At 42.9% G+C, this 14,296-nt stretch overlaps 1 long non-coding RNA gene across 1 annotated transcript in view; it reads left to right on the top strand.

Moving 5' to 3' along the window:
- The window catches only part of LOC146797751 (uncharacterized), a 150,048-nt gene extending 137,606 nt beyond the window's left edge, over positions 1-12,442 (top strand). The window contains exons 6-7 of the long non-coding RNA XR_014969039.1: positions 5,330-5,388; positions 9,730-12,442. This is a non-coding gene — a long non-coding RNA (uncharacterized LOC146797751). The remainder of the gene's footprint in view (positions 1-5,329; positions 5,389-9,729) is intronic.
- The last annotated feature ends 1,854 nt before the right edge of the window (positions 12,443-14,296 follow it).

Here is a 14,296-nt window from a genome sequence, read left to right as displayed (position 1 = left end):
TGGCTTCACTGATTTCTAAAATGTTTGGTGCCAAATCTCTTGTCTTAATAAATCCTCACAAATGCCAGTGTTGGATTTGATTATAAATACACACAGGAGACCCTTTTAGAGTGTCCCCTGAAACCTAACCAAACATTAGTGGGGTTGCTGGCCGGTTTCTACCAGCCTGCCACCAATAGGCATGTTTATGACCTCATGGGGTGAGCACCTCGTCCAGGACTGGATGGTCTTCCCAGGCGGAAAGCTTAAAGGGAATGCCACCTTTGAAATCCAACCCAGGAACCCTCAAATAGTGAGGGAGGCCAAGCCCAGTTTCCTGCTCTACTTTTTGCAGGATGAATGGGGGAAACTAGCTAGATGAGGCGGAGCAGGCAAGGTGAACCCCTCTCCTGAAATTCCACCATCTGGAGATAGTCAAAAACCTCCAATCAGGGCTAGGGTAGTGCCTCTTCCACAGGAATTAGTCACTAGAGGGCGTAGTCATATTAAAGGTAAGTAGCCCATTGGCTAGCCCTGTCTACCCTTTTAACACCCCTAAATTTTGTATTTATGTGGCTACCTCTGACTTGAAACTCTGATTCATTTTACAAAGAAGACCAGGTCAAAGAAGATGTGCTGCATCAGAATTGAAGCCTGCTGCGAAAGAAAAAGGTGCCAAACCCTGCCAGTTGCAAGAAGGACTCGACAATCAATGCTGAAGTATCATCCTGAAACCTCAAAGGACTCCAAGAACCCTGGAGCACCTCCAGTCTCGAGGAAATTCCTTAGAATCTCCCTCAGAGTGAAGGTTTACTCCCCTGCACACCACAGGCCCCAATCCCATAAAGTCTGTTTTGTCGACTTGCTGCTTCTCGATGACCTCAATGCAGCACTGAAGCAAAAAGAGGTACAACAGCTCCAGAGGGTGAGATCTGCCTTTCATCCAAGTTTGGAGGCATCAGAAAAAACCAAGAAGAAGAATCCACTCCGGGCTCCCAAAGCACAAGAAGCAAGCACCCCTCAGGGGACAGCAAGACACCCAAGAACCACCTCCTCAGGGGACCAGCTGTCCCGAGATCGATCCTCCAAGTTGCCTGCTCCTGACCGTAAGAACCCTAAAGATGCACAACGCCTGGCTGACCTGTTTGCTCTGTCCCTGGCCCCACCGGCCCCAGCACTGACTAACCAGCTCTGCTGCTGCGATCCCCAGGCCCTCACAACCTCTTTCCTCCAAGGAGATCCACCCGAGTTACCTGTAAGTCCACCCGTGCAGTGTATTTTTAAGTGGCCCTCTTCGTGTTTGCACACCAGTTCCCAAGGCCCTCAGCAATCTGATCCCACCCGATCCAGGACACTCCCGAACTTCTCATGCTGGAACTATGGACCTGGTCCCGACATCGACCTAAAACGAGAAGGTGAAACTCGTGAAAGCATTGCCTGATTTTATCTCCATTTTTCCTCTTTTTCCCTATTGATTCTTCTGGTGAGTAATTACTCACAAAAGTGATATATTTTCTGAACTTTGAAAACTTATTCATAACTCCTACAGTACGTACCTTAGAACTGTGTTCATGGTCTTAAGAAATACATAAAAAATCGACTTTATTTTTACAAATTGTTCTCGGATTTATTCTTGAATGTGTGTCTCTTTTATTACCTACGTGAGTGGATAAAGTGCTTAGCATTTCCCTCTGATAAGCCTAACTGCTTGCCCTCACTACCACAAAAAGAGCATTAGAATTATCTGCCTCTACCTCTGTGTACTATTTGGGATTCTCTGGACTTTATGCACAGTGTACTCCTTTTTAGTGCACTATATAGAGAGCCAGCTTCATAAAAATAGATGAACATGACACATTTGACTATTCAATGGCTATTCTATTCTCCTTACTGGTGAAAAATCATCACCTGCATGGCCTTCGCACTCCCAAGTATGACAAAAAGTACACAGAGGACTGCACATCTGTATTTGGAGCACAGGGTCAGTCATTCATAATTCCTATTTGCATGTATGCTACACAATGTCATGGCATATCTCTTACAGTAGACATGGTGTAAGAGTCATTCAGCACACATAACAGAATGTACATGAATGTAGGGCCATCCCTTGCCATGACCCTTAACTAATTGTACCCCTCCTGTCTTTGCAGCTAACCAAAGATATGCCCTGCAGCTGTGGGTGATGACTCATCTTAAAAAACCTCAGACAGAAACACAACAAAGTTGCAATCATGCCATAAGCAGGGCCTGGTCCATATTAGAGTAGACATTTGGTGTACTAAATCCCTCTTCAGGAGTTTGGATATGTCTTGTTGCGAATTGCGCTACTTGCCACCAATTGTATACAAAATAATACTTGTTTGCTGCATATTGCACACTATTTGTGTGCGGACAAATATACCATGGGCTGATGCCAATGTTGAGCAGTAACAGCCGTACAATGAAGATGAGCAAGATGAGGAGCCACATCAACTGCTCCATCAGTAGCAGCAACACGGCGAAGGGACCATATTGTTCAAAAAATGTTTCACTGATGAATGAGTGACTTACCTGATGTCACAAAATTATGACTACATGAACCTGTGTACATATATATGCAAATAAACATATGAGCACTACCTGTGTGTTTGCATTTTGATATTATAGTCACAGTAAACATCAGAACATTCACATCACTCCTGCTAATAATTGCCACACAGAAAATGTATGTAGCTATGTGCAACAAACAACATTGAACAACATCCGGTACAAATAAAATAGTGTGCATGCCAACTCCCTGTAGCAAATAGACTTCCATTGCCAACCACAATTGACATGGTGCGGAAAAGTAGATAGTGTGCTATGACTATGTTGTGTGTGTGTCCTACAACTAGGCATTTGTAGGGCCTCATACTTGTGGAGGATAGTAGAGTATGATGACTGTGAATTGTTCCACATATTATGTGCATGGAAACAAAATCCCAAACCTACTGTCTACATATGCTACATCAATAAATGTATCCACATATGAAGTCTATTAGGTGATCTCATATCACACATACAAATGGTACATACTATACTTTGCCAGTGCAACAGTGTTGCATGTGAATACCCACTGCTATGTACAAGCAACACCGCTGTGATGCAGAGTGTAGTTATAGTGTAATTTATGCAGCCTCACTATCAGTTATATGCAGGAGGTCACGCCAAGGCATGCATAGTCATCTAGGATAGCACCATCAGCATAAGTGAGAATCATATTGGCCACCAATGAGAGTGGCATTTTTGTGTGGGGTATGACACTGAATATGAATGGCCTATACGCAAACCATCATATGGCTCCATTCATGCATCCCCTTCCAGGTAGGTGCAGCCAATTGCTGCACTCACCTGCAAGGGAAAATGTAACTCTCTGAATTTTCCCCACAGTCTGATGCCTCCACTTTGGGAAATGGCACTGTTTTGCACTTTCAGTCACAGTTTTACAGTGTGAGCTTGAGAGTGGTTGTGTTTTGGCTGTGCTGAAGAGTGTTTTGTTGTGTTTGTAGCTAGTTCATGGTGTCTACTGTCCCTCTCATGTCCCTCAAGTACTTTTTGTGCTTTATTGTTGTGTATTGTCCTGTGTGCTGTAGGGTGTTTATCTTTTGGGATATATTTGTCATGGGGTAGTTGTGGGTTTTTGGGGGGTTCAGCTGTGTTTGGGTGTTATCCGGGTGGCATCATGCCTGGGAAGAGTTGGGCTCACCCCATGAGTGAACAGGAGTTTGGGAGTGGCTGGTCACACATTACCTGCCTGCCATGGTAGCCAGAAGGGGACGTGTCATCCAGGGCTAACCCGTGAAGGTCCAGAAACAATGGTGGGAGAGTGTACACCTCCAGATGCTGTGACTGTGTGAAGTGGAACGCAATGTTCATCAGTTGAAACATCGCTGGGCCGATGTGGTTGGCAGGGAGTCTGATCGACTCAACTATGTTGGTATCGATGTTGGTGGAGCAATTAGTAAGTACACGTGATTTGTTTGCTTTCATATGTGTCTCAGATACCCATTGATGATATGTGGTAACATTAAGTATGGCTTCCATGACTTTTGACTCAAAATAGCCATGTCTCATTGCAAAAGAAGGAAATGTTGCAGCAGTATTCTTTGCATGATCTTTGTGTTAATGCTATCTGTGACACTGAGCAGGCCACACAAGTGTTAATGTCCCTGCAGGGTGATACAAATGAGTCCCAGGGAGGCATTGAGCTGATGCACATACCTGTAGCCAATCCAGACAACTCATATGGTGACAGACCAGGTAGTGCAGATTGGCTCCAGAGGTGCTGATTTCACAACAAGCATTTTTCAGGTACAGTTGTGATGGGCCATTACAGAACCTACGTTCCACATAAAGGGGCTTATTCACAAGCCTCTTGCACTGCTGTTATGTAACTTCTCACATTATCAAAAGTGATGCAGCGGCTACACAAGAGCCTTGTAAATAAGCCCCATAGCGATGTGTGGATGAGCCACGTTGGCATAACTCCCCTGAGTAGTCACGCATTAATGATACCTGACATGGCTTACACTGCTTAGCTAATCTGTGAATGTGGCAAAACACATATAACTGGTCTTGAACAGCATTCCCTATGTGAAAGGTATGGCTCCTTGATATCCACTATGGCTACGCTGTGCTTTGCACTGCCATGCCTGACTCCATAACTCTGAATGCACAGCAAACCCTGCATGATACCTTTGCATGGCCTAAATGAGATGTTTTTGAGGCCAGTGTCACTGGAGCTGTCCTTATATATGAGACTCCCATTGTGCATACCTCCTATATGAGAGAACACTCACATGGTACTGTATCCAAGGGTATGTAAGCCTGAATATAACACATTTCAACATAGCCCATATGTGTTATTGTTCAATTTTTCTATAAAAAACATAGGGATGTATGGAACAATATCTGGTACTCTAGAGAACTGGCAGGTACAGACCTTACCTAACTTAAGGAGCAAGTATGCATGATCTGTGATGCATGTAGAGTACCTATTTCCTGGTGTCCAAATGTAATATGGCCTTGCTATTGCACTGGCTTGCTGAATTTGTAGGTTCCATGTCAGCTTCCACAGCAAATATAGTAGTGGTGAGGTTTATAACTGGTTCCGCAAATTGGCCAACCGGTGCACGTCTTGTCCCATCATTTGTATGTGCACTTCAGCCTGCCTTACCAATGTGCATCATCCTGACATGTAAACTGTGCCATTTGATTACTGACAACCTAAAGGGTTACATAGCCAATAGTTATGCATCGGTACTGTGCTTCTGATGTATATCAAATATGTGTTCCAAGTTTACAGGTTTGTTTTAAATGTTTTGACTTGTAGTTGGACCCAAGTAAATACACGTGGCGAGGTGGATAACTTCACGGACCTCAGCTTCACAGGTGAGTGCCTTCATCAATGCTAAATGTGTAGTGCAAGGACTGAATGTGATGTCAGATGCTGTGTGACTTGCCCGGTTCAATGTGTATCCCTATGACAAATAAACATTTGAATGATGATTGAAAGGTCAGGAAAAGTGGATGTCGAGTGTTGCATGTATATCAGCCTCTTACTACTGTCAAGGAGAATACATTGTCAGTCTGGAATGGACCACATGATAGAGGCTTGACAGGGAGCCATGATAACAGTGGCAAACTATGTGCAAAAGATGTGGTAGTGGATACTCATCTGAAAATGGCAGTGGTAATGAAGAATTCGGAATGCATGTCCGTTCCACATGCTATCCTATTGGGAGCATGTAATGAGGCGTGTCATGATTCACCGTTGACTTGCAACAGTTAAGATAGGAGAGGTTTCATATGCCTTTTTTTGTGATGTGAGTTACTTATCCAGTGCCCTTTTTACATGCCATACCTACCAAGTGTTCAGTATAGTCAGCAGTGTGTTCTGATATTGGTCCTTGCCATTTCAATTACACTACGTTGTGAGACAATATATGTAGTTTGCAGATATTGCACATCTTAATGGGCAAATGCCTATGGCATTTATGACATGGCAGGATGCAGAAGGGACAATAATGTTTAGTAAAGGTAGCATATGCCCCATTGCATGAGTACCAAACAACATTATCCCCAAGCATACTAAATACTGACATGGTCATACCTAGTTGTGCCATGGTTTTGCCAGTGCAATGTGCAAAAATTGCCCTGCCTTTGTAATTTGGCCTTAGTAAATGTGATATGATAGATAATAGGCATATGTATGCTCACTCTAAGCTGCAAGATTAATTTAGACTGTAGGAGCTTTTATCTTAGATGTTGTGAAATTAATATTGTTTCATGATCTTTGTACCTGTTCCTAGTCACCCTTTGACTGACAGTTATCCTTATTGATTAGACAGACAACATGACCAAAGAGCAGCTGAGATAGAATTATCTATGAAAGGAGCACTAATTCCACCTCTGAAGAGTTGCTAAGGCACACAGGGTCATGAGGAAGCGTTATGAGGAAGAGAAGGCTCTGGGCAAGTGGACAAACTTTCCGCTAGGACCACTAACACTTGACAAGAGGAGCTCTGGCAGAAATGGACATTCCAGCCAAGGTACCTCCAAGGCACCAGGCAGTGCCTGGGGAGGCTGGGCATATTCTCCACAGGGCTGTGAAACACAGCCCAATGGAGAACATGCAAGTGCGCATGACCGTTTGGCTGGCTTTGGAGTGCCAGTCAAAGCATCACGCGCATGTAGGAAGAGAGTGAGAGCAAACCACTTCCACGTACTCAAAAGAAACCCCCGATCTTCCAACCTCGCACTGGACGAAACCCAACGCATCCACAGACACAGAGCAGGCGGACAAAACTTCTCTCACATTGCAGCCAAGACCTGGATTGAGCTACCGGCAGACCCTCATGACCTGGCTCTTCGGCTGAATGGATCTGCGCACCCCCCCACCACCTTGAGACCCTCACGGGTGAGTAGCGCGCTTATAATTCCCTGATTGATTGAACCACTCCTGCTCCCTCTGCAGTGAGTCAGCCCCGCCCCACCCGGCCTGCTGAAGTCGCAACGAAAAATACAATGATAATAACTTCTTGTTATTATCGTTTAATTTTTATTTTCTGCTGCTCAACGAGCAGTGGGGCGACGCTCCTCCACCTTAATGGAGGATCCGCCACTGGCTGTATTGAAAATACATTAGCATGGCTTTAGGACCTGTTGTACCAGGTGGTAATTTTTGTTGGTGCACTGCGATTAGAGTGATTGGTAAAAACTAGTAGCACATGGTAAAAATCCTCAAGATGGCTGGTGTGAGATCCTTTCTCCTAAATGCAAATGCATCTACATTTATTTTAAAAGACAACATCCGTACCCTGCCTTTCAGTGAAGTATAATAAAAGATAAAATAACACATTCGACATTTTAGTCCTTCTCAGGCCCTCAGCAAAAAGGTAATTGGTCTGTTAATGCTTTGTCGAAAAAGAGCAACCACACTGAACTTTCCCTAGAAAATCTGACTAGACAGTTGAGGATTAGCAAAATCTGTGGTTTTCACTGTGCAGACCGATGACTGAATCTACTCAAATTCCATTAAAGGATACTGTTAAAAGTTCAGCAAGTTCCTTGCATTGAAATATGACATGCACATTCGGCGGTTAGCCAAGGTAGATTGCCCAGAACATTGCATTTTTGATGGAAACAAATGTGAAATCTGAATATGAGAAGTTGATGCAAAAACCTAAACACATGCAGACCCTAATGATTTGACATTTAATTTAACAATCCAAGTTTGAATGGAGTTCATAGAGGGATTTACTATGTTCTTCACTGCCCTTTATTAAGTTGCCAGTTTTGCCAAACTCTTGACTTCCTTTATGTGTTTTCCTGTTTTTTAATTCTTGACAAGATGAATGTGTTTTAAAGCTTCGACCCTATTTTACCACATTATTTTAAATCTACAATAACTGTTTACACTACATGTCTTAATTTTGATGTGGATACAGTTGACACAACGTTGATGCTTTATTTTAGAAAATGGCTTTTGTTATTGTTTTGTGGGGTCTGCACAAAATCAGACTTGTGTTGATATTTCAACTGTCTGGGACGCTCTGGTAACATACGGTGGACATGAGGTTTTGAAAATCAGTACCGTGTTTGTCTAGAAAAGCAAAACTAATATTTAATAACAGCACTGCCTTTTGTCTCTGCCTTTTATCTCACAATACCCCGTTGACACACATGGATGATGCTGTGCATCGCTGAGCATCAGAGTGATTAGAGTTATGTGTTTTATTGATGGAGTGTATATTAGCATTATATTGTGCTTTTTTTTAAATTTGGCATTTATTGGGGTGGTATCCTCTTTTGATAGGTTATTCCCAAAGAAAATGATGGAAATATGCATTTCTTCTAGTGCATGGCCTATTCTGGGACATGGACGAGAGGAAGCTTTCTTCCTGTGAACATCACTCATGGTGCTTTTGTACAGTTGGTGACCATACAGCAAAGGGAGAATTTAGCAGAGGAAGGAGGTTCACGTGAACTCTCTATGGCTCTACTCTGGGGGGAGCAGTCACAAAATGTATCACCATGGTTGGCAATGATCTTCGCCTGAAACACAGAGCCTAAGTGCAGATTAGGGTATGGATTGTGCCATGCTATTTGTATTTTCCCTCTTTGCATTTGAGGGCTTTGTGGGAACTCCCTGATGTAGGTAAGGTGGGGTCCGGTGCCACACCCAACTGATGGTGATACTCAGGCCCAGATTCTGCAGGCTGTCAGACACCACAGCTCAGCACCCAAAGAGGCTGCGATGCATTGCATGACAGGTAGAGAGGAGGAGAGCACCATATTCAATGATATATGGCATTCTCCTCCCCTCTCCCTAGCGCCAGCGCATATTTCAGCTGCCACGCACCAGGCACACACAAGATGAGCCTATCCACCCCAGACGTGGTGCCATACCTGAAGTGGTGTGTAGGGCAGCATGTTCTCTGACAGTTATTACGGAGAACTCATTTGCTTCTCTGAGGTTGTGTCTATTTGTTTTAAACAGGGATTTCACCATAGGCATATTCTGCTGGGACAAAGTTTCCGGATTGTAGAAAAGTTGCGACTTCTCCAAATCCACTCAGCCTTCACATAGTGATTCCAGGGGATGTTCAGCCATCTATCAGATGACAAGCAATCTAAGACTATTTCCCTGTTGAAGGCAGCATGAAGATTGGTCCATATTGAGCACAACAACAACAGTAGTGCTAGATTAATGGAGTCCTCTTCATATTCCACCCCCAGCTCCTGGTGCAAAATAAAAGTGGAACAAATAGGTGTAACACTTAGGAGTTTCCTCAATTCTCTGTATTGCACGCCCTGGAGAGACTTAAGGTTGCTATTACCCCATATGCCTGTGCCGTACATTAAAATGGAAAGACACTTTCTCCTACTTACTTCCAGTAAGGGAACCACAGTTTTTTGCCAATCTGTCTGGCCAGGTTAAAAGCATACTTAACCAACATGGATGTTGTCATATGATTCTAACACTGAGTAGCAAGAAGCGGCTATCCTTTTGCCGGCTAAATGCGGGCCTATGGGTAGTACAATATCAGATAGGAAACCAAATTTGTACTGTCGTCCATTTTTGATAAAATGTAGGACATGTGTTTCATGTACGTTTAAAAAAACCTATAACTTGATGTATTACTAAGTGTGATTCTCATGTCTTTGTGTTTTGATGTACCTTCAGTGTAAACATTTTTTTTTTAATGTATATATATGTATTTTTAACAGCCCTGAAGAAGTCCTGCAATAGGACGAAACGTGTCGGCTGTGATGTGCTTTTTAGCATGAAAATTGAATGAAAAGATGTGTTAATGAAACTTTTGGCTTACTCACTGATTGGATCTGGACTATACTAATGTTCTAAATTGAGCTGTATGATATGGAGTGGTGCACCATTGCTTTGGGTTTATTTGTCATAGTTCCGTTGGAATTAGTACTGTAACAGTGGGTACTGCTTCTGTGTGCACACACACCCTTGATCAAATTTATAAGGGTTAAAGATTTAGGAGTCAATTAATGGTTAGGTGCTGAAACTGTGAGGGTTCCACTGTTTTTCTTCTGGTTCAAGCATACTTAACCAATCCTGAAAATATATGCCATGCCACAGATATACAAGGTCCTCAATTTCCCTTTGTGTAAAAAATTACGCCCATATAGGTGAAAATCCTGGGTAACAGCCACAGGATGGCCTTGCAACTTGATACCTTGCATCCTAGTTTGCTTTAAGTTGCACATCTTTATAAAGGTTTTGATCAATTAGTGGCCAAGACCAAGGAACCCAAGAAGTCAACAAATTCATGAAATAATATCTTTAGACCATTGGGGGTTCTAGTCAGTAAAACGGTGTCACCCATGTATAGTAGAACAGCGACCTTTTTTCCACCTATGGAAGGAGCATTGGAAACCTTAGCATACAGGGCAGTACCTAGGCTGTTTATAGAAAGTAGGAACAGCAGTGGGGTTAAAATGCAACTCTGGTATATCCCACGCCCTATCTAAAATTCCTCTGTCCTCTCTCCTAAGGGTCCAAACTGGACAGAGACAGAGAGATTGTAGTGGAGGGCTCTCAAAAGCAGGATCAGGTTGCCGTTGATCCACATGTCAGTCAATATCTCCCAGAGCTTGGGCCTCACCACATTTTTTAAGGTTTCAGGACAGATCCATGAAGGCCGGACAAACAGAGCTCAGCTTGGCCCTGGTATTTTTGCTTAACAGCAGGTCCAAAAACACTGCTCCATTGGGCCACGCCCCTCACAGAATCCATACTGCACCTCCAACAGGATATCAGTTGCCATAACCCAGTCCAAAAGGCGGGCCAAAACCATTTTACCCACCAACATGACAGCGGAGTCCAATAGCGATATTGGGCGATAGCATTCAGAGGATTGTTGGTTTCCCTTTTTAAAAATGGGAACAATGATGCTAAGCACCAAGATTGTGTTAGACTGTCTCACAGAGGGCCTTACGACAATTGCAATGTAAAGGGGCCCAAAGGTCCGGAGCAGTTTTACATTAGTCCATTGGCAGGACCAGGAGCCTTCCTACATGGACTTTTGTTGATTGCCTCTCTTACTTCCACTACAGTAAATTCCACTGTTAAGGGTTATTCCACCTTCTCCTTAATAGCCCCAAAATCACTTGAAGAGCCATATACTGTTTTTAAATGTTGGATCCAGCCCTCCTGACTTATAGTGGTTTAACGGTGTTCGTTTTTACCCTCACTGATTTAATGCTTCCTCCGGCTACCCAAAAAGCTCTGGTATCTTTCAGTCTGCAGCTCTTCACCAGCTCTCCCATGGTCTCGTCTTGTAATCCTTTCCGCCTAACCCTTTCCACATTCCTATAAACCAGTCCGCTTTGGCGCACTTTCTGCACAACCTTTGTTTTAGCTTTTAAGGCCTCATGCAGATACTTTGAGGCCTTTCTGCACGCCTGGTCAAACCATTTAGACCCATCTGGCCTTGCTCTGATGGGTTTCATCAGCAGCCCACCCATCACTAGACCGAATTCTACAAAGTGGGTAGACACTGCGTGAAAATATTCAGGTGACTTGAGACAGGCAAGTACAAAGGGGAAATGGTTCGAGCATTTTTTATTGGAGGGTGGACATATCCACATTTCTCCAAACCAAGTGCTGCTCTTGTGTCTTGGTTTTTAGGGATTGTGAGGTCAGGATCATCGGGCGTCTCCCACCTTCCTCAGGATGTATAATTCAAGACACAGGGGGCTATGGTCGCTGGTTCGTTTTCATGTTATAAACCAATTACTAGTTATGCTTTTTTATAAATTCCATATCAATCCCAGGGCTTTGTCTGGTCACCACGGTAAAGTCTTTATAAGTGTACTTGTTGAATAGATACTGCCACCTTAATCAATTGGATCTGGTCAGCACTCCTTATCTTTCGCGGTAGCGTTTCCTCTTCCTAGGGATTCCGTTCGCCTTCAAAAAGGCAGGAAAACGAACCATTGAATCAAAAATACTGATTTTACCTTGCCCTGATGATAGAGATGCATCCTTGCCTAATCATAAGGAGCCAAACCATAGAAATGGACAAATCATTTTAATTTTTATAAGTATAACCGTGATCACACCTGCAAAAACATTGCAGGATTTTTGATCTGTTTTTATGAATAAAGTCATGTTCTTAATTCAGTCCTGAGGAAGGTGTTAAGAATTTCAAGATACACCGAACCGCGTCGACATATGGACTAAATATATAATATATCGTTTTTATGAGTTGTGTATTGTATGTGTTGGTAGACTATATACAAAGAAATAAGTACATGAAGAATAAAGTGATAGTTGGATTACAATACTATGTGGAGAAGTAAAATATCTAATAAGAATGTCATTTTGCACTGTATTTGTAAATGTTAAGTATTTAATGAATATGTACTTATTCCAAAATTGCTAAGCTTCTATGAAAATTTGTGACTACAGACTTCGTGTATAAATTGTACCTAAATGGTTTTTCAAACAAAATATGTTGTTTTCACTGTCATTTAAAGCTTATCATTAGATCTAATAAGTGTGGAATAAAGAATTTTTTATTAAATCACGATGTGTATTGACACTTAGTGTTTGAGTAGAAAAACTTGTTTTGATTCAATGTAAACTAATATTTTAAATAATAGTGTATTTTGACACATAAGCTAATCTTTTTTTGTACAGTATAATAGCATCTAGTACAGGTGCTCTGAGACTAATACTGTCCTGACTAGAGAAAATCCAAGAAGTGCTAACAAACCTAAACCTAGCCTTTTGCGGGACAGGGATCCTCAGCATCAGCTCTCCCTGTCTCAGGGGGCCTCCCTTCAACCTTAGTACCATCTACTGTGTCACATGCAAGAGTGGAATTGGCTAGTTTTTCTATGAGGCAGGAAGACCACTCAAGAGGAGGCATGCGTCAATCTATGCAGACAACATCCGCCCATTTGCTAGATGGGCCGGGAGAGATGGGCCCAATGCCCAATCTAAAAAACCTGGCATAATGCTGAATAAAAGATTCAACCATTCCCATGAGTCCCCATGTGCTGATCTTGAGAGGTGTACCCCCTTTGAGGCAAGATATATGTGAGGATCATGATCAATTGTTAAATAAGGTGGTGCATTGGGTCAATAGAAGACTGGGGAGCCCATCGCTATCTCATAGCCTGATTAACCTTGTGCGGAGAGTGTCCTGGCTAGGCAACACCAGGAAGCTTGACAATGACTGTATCATAATTACCTTTACAAAAGGAGACGGCAACCAAAGTTATCCTCACTCGACTTAGTTTTATGGACTCCACATCTTCAACAGCTGAAGCGCTTCCACTAGATTTCTTTTACAGACCAATGGGTGGAATGCCAAGAGTGCCATGAATTCCTATTATGTGATTGCTGTCTCAAATAGGTGTATGCCTGTTTCTCAGCTGGACCAGCAGGAATGACTCCCTGTGGAGGTGACCACCTTTAAATAATCATGCTCAAATTCCACCAGACTGATGGCGGTGATCAGGGCAGCCCCAAATAACCTTTCCTCACTTAGTGGTGGGTGCATCCTGGGAACTGGACTAGGCAATGATTTGGTTGATATGAGCAAATGGATAATGGTAGCCTTGTGGAATATGGCTGGCTTGGTAAGTAAGCTGGACACTCCAGATTGGCACACATTTATGTAATGATATGCAGTCATTTGCCTGCAGGAAACTTGGTTAACTGACGCTGTGACACTGGATGGTTTTGCCACCTACTTCACCCCAGCAGTCCCAGGCTCCATGGGCGGGTGAAGGGACGCTTCATGACATTCATCTTCCTTGCGCTCCCAACTCAAGTTATATGGTCAAGCCAGCTGATTTTGCTGCAGTGTCACAACAAGCAGCTGTTATTGATAGGCATCTAAAGTAGTGTTTTTGGTGCAAGTAATGTCATTCTGCAAGATCACTGTTTGAAGATATTGAGAGTTGTGTAAATAATATAAGTGGCAGTTATGTGATTGTGCTCTTGGGGGATTTCAATACCAGGCATTGCCAACTATCTACCATCAAGTCGTGTGGATTGGTAGATGACGCTGGGGATTCTATCACCCATTTTTTTTTCTATAGTCCTTTGGGTGACAAATTTAATCTGGTGCTAATGAAATATAATCTACTATTTGCTTTTGATGCCGTGAGCCTTGACCCAGTTATTTCCCCCTTTTATTGGGAGGGGCAGTCAGATCCAAAAGATAAGAGATTGGGTATGAGATTATACTCTTCCAGAATATCCGCTCAGTGATCATAGGCTCCTGGTTATATAATTCAGCGACTTCGTCTT

This window comes from Triturus cristatus, chromosome 9 (genome assembly GCF_964204655.1).
Source record: "Triturus cristatus chromosome 9, aTriCri1.1, whole genome shotgun sequence".
Taxonomy (NCBI): Eukaryota; Metazoa; Chordata; class Amphibia; order Caudata; family Salamandridae; genus Triturus; species Triturus cristatus.
The sequence above is the reverse complement of the archived record's forward strand: the minus strand, read 5'-3'. Positions and strand labels throughout refer to the sequence as shown.